Below are 13149 nucleotides of genomic sequence, written 5' to 3'. Positions count from 1 at the left end.
AGTAGACTCAGAACCCATCCATCCATCCATCCATCCATCCATTTTCCAACCCGCTGAATCCGAACACAGGGTCACGGGGGTCTGCTGGAGCCGATCCCAGCCAACACAGGACACAAGGCAGGAACCAATTCTGGGCAGGGTGCCAACCCACCGCAGGACACACACAAACACACACACACACACCAAGCACATACTAGGGCCAATTTAGAATCGCCAATCCACCTAACCTGCATGTCTTTGGACTGTGGGAGGAAACCGGAGTGCCCGGAGGAAACCCACACAGACACGGGGAGAACATGCAAACTCCATGCAGGGAGGACACGGGAAACGAACCCAGGTCTCCTAACTGCGAGGCAGCAGCGCTACCCACTGCGCCACCATGCCGCCCGACGCAGAACCCGAGTGAGTAAATTGATAGTGGCACCCCACAAAATAGTAGGAGACAGTAAAAGTAAAATTAGATTTGTAATCCACACGATACATGTGATTTTATTTATTGTCAATGGTTAAGAAGTTAGGCCCATCAACCATTCTCTTCAACCCTGTAATATATTTTGGGATGGGAATTAATAGCACCCAGTGTCTGTGTGGGTTTCCTCCCACAGTCCAAAGACATGCAGGTTAGGTGCATTGGCGATCCTAAATTGTCCCTAGTGTGTGTGTGTGTGTGTCCTGCGGTGGGTTGGCGCCCTGCCTGGGATTAGTTCCTGCCTTGCGCCCGCTGTGTTGGCTGGGATTGGCTCCAGCAGACCCTCGTGACCCTGTGTTAGGATATAGCGGGTTGGAAGATGGATGGATGGATGAATTAATAGCACAGTGAAAGAAATTATGTGGACGGACTTAAACCCTTGCATGAAATTGATGTGGTGTGTAATTTATTTACATATAATTAAAAAGAAGGAGCCTTTTTATGGATGTTTGGTGTATTGTTTCCCTTCAGTTTCATTTTGATTTTTTTTTTTGTTACATTTTCAGGACTACGAACACCTTCAAACAAGCAGCTGCTTCTACTTCACCAGTTGCCTCACTTAGCTGGGCTTGCATTTGTAAAGCACTGCAACTGTTTAGATGACATTTCACATTATTTCTTCTTAGGGCAAAATATTTTTTTTATTGTACTCATATTATTTTTACTAATTTAGTTTTGTTATTAGAAAATTATTATATAGTGCCTGTCCACAGTGAACACCATCTCAGGGTGCCTTTGAATAACTGTTTCCTTAAAGAGGACTAGCAGGTCGTGAGGCTAGTGTAGGGTCATTTGTTGTATCTGTGGTGGGGATTGAAATTTCAGTCTAATCCTTTACAGTCTTAAATGCTTTATCCACTGGGCCACTATTATCAGATAAATATCATATAGTGTCTTGCCATAGTGAACCCGAGTCCAAGCTGCATCGCATATACGCTATAGTTGTTACAATATTTCTGCAATGTAAGCACTCAGGATGGTCAGTTGTGGGTTTTAAACATGTGTCTTTGTGCTTTGCTATCAAAAACTTTAGTAGGACGCCGATGCCTGCTTATTTAGTTTAATTTTATCTTTAAATGATAGGCCCACAGTTTTGGCACAAAAGGCTCTTTTGAATAAGTGGAATGCCGCACTTGAGCACGTTGCCTGCGTTCCCATTGGATGCGTAGTGCTCTGGCAGCTGTGGAAGCTGAGATGAGCTGCAGTAGTTGACTTGGCCAGCCTCTGTGTGAGGTCTACTTCCTCTCCTGGGACTCTCTTCCTGCAAATCCCCACCCTCTCCTGAATTCTGCTTTGTGAACATCTGCTTCCACTTCTCCAGTCCACACCTTTAAGGTGCAGCAGCCCTTCGAGACACATGATGTCCCTTTTTGTTTTGGTTGAAGAGATTTTATTTTTATTCAGGTTTCATTTCTTTCTTTTTCTTTTTTTTTTTTTTTTTGAAGCATCAGCCACTTTAAGTGGGCTTCTTCACATAGGCTTCAAATTATTTTTATGTCTTGAAGGATCAGTGACTCTGTCATCTGATGACTGGCCTGTTGATCTGGGGTCAGTAGAAAGCCTTTGATTCTGTTTGACTGACTCTTCATTTGGTGTGTCACAAAACCAAAATAAAATTATTCTGTGGAGAATATACAGCACTTGAAAGGAATTTGTGATGTACATTATTTGACAAGCAGCACCCACCGTGCTGTCTTATTCCCGGGAACTTTCTTTTTACTTATTAATTCTTGTTGAGTTCCAGCCTTACTTTTTAGTGATATTGGATATTTAAATCATACACAGTGTTTAAAGGGGGAAAAGACCAGAGTTTAAATGTGAGATAAAATCGTTGAAATCTTCTTTTCTTATAGAATGGAACTTGCTTTAATGGGTTATAAATCTGGATAATCAGTAGGTTAAAATTAGGAACCAACAACTGTAGTCTGGTAGTACAGAGAGACCTGTGGGAACACAGTATGAAGAATGTGCATTGCAACACTGCACAATTCTAATTAACAAACTGTATGTTAGCTCACTTGTTGAAGAGAAATAGATAGTAGGTTGACATCAGTCAGTTAGTCACTCATTAGATGTATAGCTCCTTACATTGTAAAAACTCTGAAAGTGCTATATGAAAAAAATAATAGGACTATTCAGAAAAGTGGAAACATTACCATGAACACAACTTTAAAGACACAAGGAGAGTATGGTGCCATTTTTCCTTATGGTTAGCTGATTACTTAGTCCTCCATTCACCTGCTACTGGATAATAAGGCACTGGACCTGCGCCTGGCAGCAGTGGATCACAAGGTGAAAACCTGCTCTGGGCAGAATGCTAGTCCATTGCTGGGTGTTCTCACATACACATTCACACTTTTGACAGAGTTGCCACTCCATGTAACAACATTTCTTTAGGGCATGGGAATTAAGTGGAGCCCAAACACCAAATCTTCAAAGATATCATCTAACCCTAGAATGGAACTGCAATCCAAAATGTTATTTCAGCTGTGCAGTGCTATCCATTTCTTTATTCAGTCATCCCTTGTCAGTGCCCACTTTGTCCATTCCAGGACTCTTGACCAATAAATGAGGGGCAGAGGCAGGTCTTCAGTTCAAAAGCTCAATCCCATGAGAATGTATTTCTTCTGTGTGTCTTGCTCTTATTTTCCACAAGTATTTATTTAGCCATAATATAGCAAAAAATGCATAAATTTGGTGTGAAGTGAACATGCGATTGGATGACTTGCCCTTTGTATTTTGTCGCAGGTGTAACATGACATATTTTCATCAGCATTTTGGTATTGTTTGTTGTGGTCCAATGTTGGTCACCATAGGCCCTTATCCTATCAGAAACTTTATCGCCATCCTCCAAGAAAACAATATTAAATATTTTTCTTGGTCATCGCTATAAACCACATGGGGTAAGTAAAATATAGAAAAAAGTATCATATTTGAATGTCTCGGTGACGCAGTAGTTAATGCTGTCGTCTCATGCCAGAGTCATGGCTTTAAATTGTGGCTTGGCCAGCATGCTAATTCCACATTGAGACTCTTGACTTTCTTCCACATACTAACAATGTGTTTTGATTTTTTTTTTTCATTTTTTTTATGCTTACAAAGTTGCTTGTTTTTCTGTCTTTACTAATTAAGATTTTTTTAGGCGAGGGGCGGGGGTCCAGAGTTAATTTTGGTTATTCTTAGATTTTAAGGTCATGAAAAATATTTGCCTCTTCCTATGACACCATCTTAAAATTCTGTCCACATCACTATTTTATTTGTTTCTAAGGAGTTGCTATATAGTGACATTTGGGGTGATGTTACGCCTAATGTCACAGATCCATGGGAATAAAGTTGAGCCCCTTGAATTATTGGATTATCTGAATATGAACTAAAAACTAAGCACTTGTGTTTATTGTTTTGGTCATCACTTAGTATTTCAGTACTTTGACTGCGAATTAGGACTTTGTTTTGGTTTTGACACTTTCTGTTTGATTGGCTTTTCTGGTTAAGAGCTTATTTTTTATTTCCCAACTCCCATGTTTCTCCTGGTCCCTTATCTTTCTGCCCTTGTGAGATACCGATTTCACTTTAGGCTTATCACAATGCGCAGATTGTTTGAATGGTGACTTAAAATTTGCCGGTTATTATTAAAGGGTTTGTGTAAGTGCCCTGCTATAGAATGGGTCACAGTGCTGCCTAGATAGGCTCTGTATGCCAAACTCCAAAAAAGATTGAATCAATGTTTATTATGGTGTGTGTAGTGTTTTCTGTGAAAAACACTGTTAGTCTAGTCTTTTTTTAAGCAATGGTGTGAACACTGAAATCAGCAACTTTCGCGTTAAACAAAGCCTTAGCACTTGAGTATCCAGTTTTTGTACTTTTTAACATATGTTATGTTCATCACTGCGTCCCATCACCGCCAGCAATTTCTAAGATGACATCTTGAATTAATAAAATGGCTCTAATTGGCCAATTGGTTAAAGTCATTGCGCAAAATTTGTGATTTGTTTCTGTATGAAACTAATTTAAGATTATTCACGGAATACAACAAGCAGTTTTTCAAAATCTGTCATCAGTCCTGTGATGGACTCATTAGCAGTGGCGTCTCTGCAATAAGGGCAGGTGAGGCACTTCCCTTCGTCCCCTGTAGATGGTGCTGTTCTGCAAAAATCAAATAAATGACAAGATGACCTCAATGTAATGTACAGTATGGTTAAAACATTTACAGCAAATTCAACTTAAGTGTCTGAATCAGCTTTTTCCAATTTTCCATGATGCAGTCAATGTGATTTCTTTATTTCATTTAATTTTGGAGTATGTGAAATTTTCTTTGCGCTAGCCTGTTTCCCAGGTTGTTTGGGCAGGATCTTGAACCCTACAATGTTCTTGGTAGACCCGATACTGTGTTTGCTTGTTATCAGACAAAGAGAAAATATGAATTCGAAGCCGGAGCTACAAGTTGGACAATTCAGAGAAATCAAAGCCAGCCGATTTCTCCAAGTTGTGACATAATACTGGCCTTTCACCTTAGTCAATTGTATAAAATAAAAACTAAAACCTGGCTAGATAGAAATTCCATTTTTCTAGTGGAATTGCATTTGGAGCAAAGGGGTAAGCATTTAATATATTTTATTTGCTCTTTATTTTTAAGAAAAATATACAGTTTACATTTAATTGCTTTTTTTGCAGACCAAGTAACAAATCAACTCCAAGTGCTCAGGCCAAAAATTCATGTGAATGCACTAAAGGGGGAAGTTTAGTGCTCTGATTATTCCAGTAGCACAGGAATGCAGCATTTGCTCAGATGTGTGCATGGGCAGCTTGAACTTTTCAGTTCAGTCCCTTTGGTTGCGTTTTTTTGTTGATCTTTATTTTGTGTGTTATTTTGGTTTGTTTCTGCAATTAATGGCTTGACATTTTATTATAATTGGTGCTGGTAGCCTAATATATTGTGAAACACAGTGTCTCTCCCTCACTCCTTCATGTAAGGTTTACTGAAGACCTTCTCCTTCCTCTACTACCCTTCAACATTGCTGACACTGCTGCATTCTTGAATGACTCCCCTATGATCTTTTCCCTGCCGCATTGACTGCTACCCACTCATGCTTTTGGCTCTGTCTCACGCAGCTTATTTGGGGTCAAAGGCAACACCATCTGCCTTACTTAGCCTAACTCTGTGAGGTGATCCAAGGCAGAGACCTTCCCGAGATTCATCTTTCCAGGGCAGTGGATTTAAGCAAAGGAGGAGGCATCATAGGTGGTGCTTGTTTAAGTGCTTGCCAGTCTCTCCTTTCTCTCTCTCTATATATATATATGTCACACATGCATGCCCTCTGCATAAGCTCCTTTCATGGACAGCTCCTCAGGATATCTCCACTCCTTGTAACAGCTTCTCTTTCCCAGGTCTATGTGGCCCCACAAGAATTTTCATTCCAAACACCCCTGCTCTTCAGATTTCATTTTAAGTGATTCCTGGTGGATTTTTGTGTTACGGTTATTTTTTGTTTGTAGGTGCTTTTGCATTGTCTTCATCATGTCTGTTTGTCCATCTATCCACATAAAGGAATGCTGATTCCAGTGGATTGATGTCATTGCAATTTTGGTAAACTTATTTTTAAGGACATTTGTTGAGAAAGCGGAGTTTCCTTTGAGATATTTGAAAAACTCACATTTAAAAGCATTGGGAGATTTCCAAAGTTCTGTGTCTTAAAAACAAAGGAACATTCTGTGAGACTTTAATTACTCATTTGTTTCTTTCAAACTGACATTGAGATTATTTAAAAGAGAGGACAGCAGGGAGCAGTTCATCTCCCACTATAACAGGTGGCAGTGTCCCTCATATACAGTCCCAGCTTGGACACCCGCAGGTCTACATGGCAATTCGAGTCCAGATGTGCATCCCTGTAGGGGCGCCTGGTGGAAGATAGAGGACACTACCGGGGGAGGACCTTCCTGGCTTTCTGATAACCTAGAACTCCTTCAAACTGGCTGCATCACATCTCTTTGAAACCGGGACTGTTTTGTCTGTTCGTGTTTGGGGTTTGAGGCTCTGTGGTAGCCCCTTGCCTTCTCTCTCTCTTTCTCTCTCTATCTATCATCTATATGTTTATATATGTGTGAGTATATATATATATATTTTTTTTTTTCCCTGTATTACATTTCCTAAAGGAAAAAGAAATCTCTGATTCAAGTCAATGAAACTCCAGGGGAGTGATGTGTTTCTTCAGGAAATTTGTGTGCAGATGAACTCAGACATACTGTATATTTTAACTCTCTATTGGAATGTCTTTCAAAAAATTTATATTTAAGAAATACATGACTAATTGTTAATTCTATCATCCACAACTAACAACAGGATATCAATCAATGATGATAGGGTAAAGTGCTATTAAAATTTTGCATTTAATGTAGTATATTAACACACATAATTGCATTCCGTTATTGCTGTTATTTACAGTATTAATGTGACCCGTTGCAAAATTATTTAAACAAATAAACAAAATGTGATATCTCTGTTTTAATAAAGTAAATAAACAAAGATGAAAAATGCTCCAGCTTTCAAAACATTTAACTAAGGGCACATCCACTGTACTACATTTTCATTTAAAAATGGTGTTTATAAATGAAAACAATGTCCGTTCACACCAGCATTTTAACATTGTTTATGAAAGTATCTCCACCCACACTAAAATGACAGAAAAGGCATATGAGGTAGCTGTTTGTCTATACTTGGCATACTCACATCAGTGGAAATATCCTTGAGGGGATGGTAATGCCGCTGTCCATGAGATTTATTGCAAAACTGTAGGGACCACTAAATTATTTGCTGTTTGCACATGTGCGTAGGCTTTCAAACTATGCAAAACTTAATTTAGATGCACACCAGAAGGCAACACAACAAGCACTATGGAAAGCAAGTCCTCATTCTTTTGGATTGTGGTTTTCTTCCAGGAAAGCTGACAAATCAAGGAGTGAGATGACCTAGGGTAGGATTTGTGACCGCGAAGGTCTCATCGGTTACATTACAGGACGTGATGGTTCCATCATACCTTCTCCCTTGGTTCATTAAAACCTCTAAAACCCTTTGTAATGATGGATAGCATTCAAACAAGTAGGCTCTAGTGTTTGATTGCCTTCGACTCTGATTCTCATTTTGTTTTTATCGTGTTTTTTTTTTTTTTTTTTTGCCTGATCATTTTGTTTTTGTCTTTTTTGTCCTCGTTACTGTCTCAGGAAGATACTAATCAAATGTAATCATCTCCTGGTTATTTTTCACTTTTCTCACAAATATCATCCAACTTGGTGTCAAATTACAAATGATGAATCTGTAAATAACTTGCTATCCACTTCTAATGTTTGGAACTGTCAGCTGCAGGTCTCATCTGCTGAAACTTATTGTCATTAGTGCAAGCTAAAAAGCCCTGGCTATATCCCTTTTTGTAACTCAATGTTTATTATACAATACAATACAGTTTATTTTTGTATAGCCCAAAATCACACAGGAAGTGCCGCAATGGGCTTTAACAGGCCCTGCCCCTTGACAGCCCCCCAACCTTGACTCTCTAAGAAGACAAGGAAAAACTCCCAAAAAAACCTAGTAGGGAAAAATGGAAGAAACCTTGGGAAGGCAGTTCAAAGAGAGACCCCTTTCCAGGTAGGTTGGGCGTGTAGTGGGTGTCAAAAGAAGGGGGTCAATACAATACAATACACAGAACAGAACAAATCTTCAATAAAAAATAAAAAATAACACTTTTTTAGAAGTACGGAGCAGAATTTAACAGTAGATGATATCACATAATAAGATTTGGATAATTTTAGACTCCTGGAGACCTCATCCATCAAGCTGCCTCCCCCATTTGGCCATTCCATGGCTGAAACAGCGCTGGGCCAACCAGTCCGATGAAAGGACCCCTCTTTCCCATGATTCCTGCGATCCTCCATCAGGGATGACTTTACCTTAGGCAGGCAAAACAACTTGGCAGGTTGGCCGTGGCACCAAGTGCCACATTTGAGTACCAAGAAGAGAAACAGAATAGGTGAGGGTTAGTATCCAATTGTAACTATCATGTTACTTATGTTTTAGTGCTAATGACTAACAACAGAGATTCAGTCTGTACAGTTAATCAGCAGCTCTAGTCAGGATATGCTAAACTGAAGTAGTGGGTCTTCAACCGGGATTTAAAAGCTGAGACTGAAGGGGCATCTCTTATAGTAGCAGGCAGACCATTCCACAGTTTAGGGGCCCTGTAACTAAAAGCTCGACCTCCCATTGTTATTTTATTAATCCTTGGAACCATAAGCAGACCAGCATCTTGAGATCTTAATGTGCGCTCTGGTTTGTAAGTCATGATAAGTTCAGACAAGTAAGCCGGACCTCGGCCATTTAATGCTTTATATGTTAAAAGAAGGATTTTGAAATCTGCCCTAAATTTAACCGGCAGCCAGTGTAAGGATTTAAGAACTGGAGTTATGTGTTCGTATTTTCTTGTTCTTGTAATAATTCTTGCAGCCGCATTTTGGATTAACTGGAGGCTGTATAAAGAACAGATTGAACATCCAGTGAACACCACATTGCAGTAGTCAATCCTACTAGAGATAAATGCATGAATTAATTTCTCAGAATTCTGTTTATTTAGAAAGCACCTTAATTTCCTAACATTTTTAAGATGGAAGAAACATGTTTTGGACAACTTTGTAAAATGCGCTTTAAATGACATGCTAGAGTCAAAGATAACTCCTAGATTGTGGGCTGATTCAGTAAAATTAATTGGGATTCCAACTGAGTTAAATGATGACAAAATATTGCTATGATCAGCATCATTCCCTCCAATAATTAACATCTCTGTTTTATCTGTATTTAAAGACAAGTAGTTCTCATTCATCCACTCCTTTAATTCGCTAACACGGGACATGGCATGCTAAGATCAGCCATAGATAAGCCTTACATGAGTAAATGAGGTATAATTTCTCATTTTACTGCCTCTGGAAAGCATTCATAAATTAGTTATTAAAAACTACAGTTGATCATCTTTCTAATTTTAACATCGAATGGGTGTCTTTGCTGAGCGAAGTATATTTTTTTGGTCCAAGAAACTAATATAATGCTTTGGGATATTGGTATTGACCCTGGTAAGCGTGAAAGTGAACCTGCAGCTCACAAAGATTAACTGTCCTTTTAATGGTTGACCTATATTGATGTTGAGGCACAAGTTGTGATGGGTAAAGTCACACTTTCAGGTGTACTATGATTCCTGGAAAGCTTTTTTTTTTTTTTTTCTTTTTTGCCAATAACCTGCTTTTTAGGACCTGTCCTGAACAAACAACAACACAGATGAACAAAAAAGCTTAGGGAATGTCTGCATTTCAGTGTGTGAAAAATAAAAATTGGGATATACCAAATTTGATATTACAGTTGCTTTTGAGTACAGATAAAGTTAAATTAGAAGCAAGAAAATGGTTAAAACTTTCAGCCTCTATGGTTGCACAGGCGCCAGTCTGTACCCTTGCAGTAACCAATGACAAGGTTTTTAAAGTCCCATCATGTATGTTGCTGCTTCAGAAAAAAATGGGAGTGGATGGCATCCAAATTAGAGAGGGCGGTCAAAGAGTCCCAGATATACATGACTGCAGTCCTTTCACGGCAGCTGATGGAAGATGGGAATTTGTTACTTCTCCAGATTTTTTTGATCATGTGTTTGTGGGCTGACTCTGACAAATTACTTTCCTAACACTGGAGTTGAGAAGTGGTCAGGTTTATACATTTTGTATTTTGTGAGCACTTTGGCGATCCTTTTCAAAGAAGCCTCATCCATTTTTTGTTACTTTTTTGAGCATAGTGACCATGGAAAGACCATATGCTGCGATTATACAATTAATATTCTATCATTCTGAAGAAGGCCATTGCAAGTTTGTAGTTTCCCCATGCTATCCTCATGCAAGTAGGCAGTACACTGGCAGAAGATGGCAGGTGACTTAAGACTGCAAGTGTAATGCTGCCTGTGACTACATGGCTGCAGACAAAAAAGGTTCATGAAGATGATGTTTTGGTGGTCGTTATAATGTGAGTGCTCTCAAAATGCAAAATAGTATAAAGCCTCTAAACTGCTCAGAAACCTAGCCAGAACCTTCATCAACCTGACCAGTTATGTGCTCACCCTAGGCAGCCAGGCCCCAAGTACTACAGGCAGACTTCGGCCTGTACAGGCCTTAAATGGGGCCTTGCTTTAAAAGTTGAAATTTACATCTTTAATATTTTCTAAGAAAATACAAAAAAACACCTCACAAGGGAGAGGAACTATGAAAACCTCTGGCTTGGAGACAACTCCAACATAAATCTATATATAATAGCAAAATACCTGCGCTTCGCAGAGGAGAAGTAGTGTGTTAAAGAAGTTATGAAAAAGAAAAGGAAACATTATAAAAGTAACATAACATAATTGTCAATGTAATTGTCGTAGGCTTATTTTAGTATTGAGAGTGAATTTGATGATTGTAAAGAGTTTAATTTGTGATTGTAAATGTTGTGTATGAGAAATGCACATTTTTAGGATGTAAGGATCTCTTTGTAAATGACGTTTGCAGTTCTGCCCTCAGGCTGTAAAATGACCAAGCTGTCTGCTGAGCTTACTCTTGAGCATGCAACATACAGTTGGCCATGTGAGAAGCAATCTTGTGTCAAGTCAATGCCAACCTTTTTTTAGAGTCTAGCCCTGTGACTTATTTATTGTCATATTGAAGCAGTCCCTTACTGGAAATTGGAATCGTAGGTCAGAGGGTATGAGAGGGATGCGAGGAATAAATACAGTCTTCCCTGTGCCAGTTCCAGTGAAGACAGTTGCCTTAATGAGGTTCTTGTGCAGAGGTTTGATCTGAAGCCTGGTGCTGTTACAAAGTTGTGGTGGTTGTAAGTTTCGTAGTAACCTAATTGGTGCACCAACCTTCAAAAGTAGAAAATGCGAATGCATGCCTGGAGGATTAAGAGTATGAAGAAACTCAATGAAAAGGCAGGAGTCACCAGCAGGAAGACGTGAAGCAAGGTGAACAATAACAGGCTTGAAGCGGTGGAGTAAAGAAGAAGGGAGCAGTGAGTGCAACGAACAGCTGAGGAAAGTAAGGAAGCGAGTGAGGAGGCACATAAGCGCGGGATGTCATTAATGTATATAGGCAGGGAGCCAACCACGTGGTAGGTGCGCGGACAGAGGCCGTGTGGAAAAAGGAAGGGGGACCGGGGCCGGTCCTTGTGTGTTTCTGCCGTAAAATAAATCCTCTGTTAACAGAAATAAGGAATGAAACTGCCAAAAGGAGAGGTCAGTTCCAAAAGTTCATTATGGCATAATGGTGAGAACCGCCAAAAAGAAGACGTTCTTTTCAAAAGTTTGTTATGGGGCACAGCGCAAAATGAAACATATTTAACATTTGTAAGTACAGTGTAAAGGATGAGCATGGGAAATTTGGGCTTCCTATGTATATTGGAAGTCGCAGAAATAGTGAGGAGGGGTTTCCCCTATCTATATATACAGTTTAGGGGGTACACCTGTTTCTCCCCCTTGGGTGTTGCAATAGGACATGAAACATACCTAACTTTTATAAGTACACTGCAAGGAATGAGCATGCAAAATTTCAGCTTCTCAGCTCTATGGAAAGTGGGAGAGTTAGTGATGAGTCAGTGAGGGCTTTGCCTTTTATAAGTATAGATATACATATATATACACAGTATACTTGCTGCTTATAAAAATTAAGGGGACACTTAACCATCACTTAGTTTTGTGTTTTGCTGGTGTCTTTGTCATTACTGGTAGCATTAGGCAGTACCTGCAGCTGACTCAGGATGCACAGGTAGTCCAGCTCCTCCAGGATGGCACATCCTTATGTGCTGTTGCAAGAAGATTCACTGTGTTTCTCACCACAGTCTCAAGCGCATTGGAGGACATACCAGGAGATGGGCCGTTAACACGAGCAGAGCTGGATAGGGCCGTAGAAGGACATTATCCCAGCAGTGGGACCAGTATCTGCTCCTTTGTGCGAGGAGGAACAGGAGGAGCACTGCCAGAGCCCTACAAAATGACTTTCAGCTGGCTATTGGTGTGCATGTTTCTGACCAAAGTGTCAGAAACAGATTCCATGAGGGCCTGACGTCCTCTAGTGGGACATTTGCTCACAGCCCATCACTGTGCAGCTCGATTGGCATTCGCCAGTGAATACCACAATTGGCAGCACTTCCATTGGTGCCCTGTGCTCTTAACAGAGGAGAGCAGATTCACACTGAGCGCATGTGACAGACATGAAAGAGTCTGGGGACGCAGTGATGAATGTTATGCAGCCTGCAGCATCATCCAGAATGGCCAGTTTGGCGTTGGGTCATTGATGGTCTGGGGAGACATTTCCTTGGGGGGGGGGGGGGTTGCACAAACCTCCACATGTTAAGCAATGGTACACTGACTGCTGTTAGATACCCAGGATGAAATCCTCAGAGCCATTGTCAGACCTCAGGCTGGTGCAATGGGCCGTGGGTTTCTACCAGTGCAGGACAATGCCCTGCCTCATGTGGAGAGTGTGTAGGCAGTTCCTGGATGATGAAGGCTTTGATGCCATTGATTTAACCTGCATGTTTCACAAACCTGAATCCAATTGAGAACCTCTGGGATATTATGTATTGGTGCATCCAACACCACCAAGTAACACTACAGACTGCCCAGGAG

At 40.2% G+C, this 13149-nt stretch overlaps 1 protein-coding gene across 1 annotated transcript in view; it reads left to right on the top strand.

Annotated features, from left to right (window-relative positions):
- znf423 (zinc finger protein 423) overlaps positions 1–13149 on the top strand; it is a 149281-nt gene that overhangs the window by 27862 nt on the left and 108270 nt on the right.

The sequence above is a fragment of the Erpetoichthys calabaricus genome, chromosome 9 (assembly GCF_900747795.2).
Source record: "Erpetoichthys calabaricus chromosome 9, fErpCal1.3, whole genome shotgun sequence".
NCBI classification, from domain to species: domain Eukaryota; kingdom Metazoa; phylum Chordata; class Cladistia; order Polypteriformes; family Polypteridae; genus Erpetoichthys; species Erpetoichthys calabaricus.
This window is presented reverse-complemented; position numbering and strand designations above follow the sequence as displayed.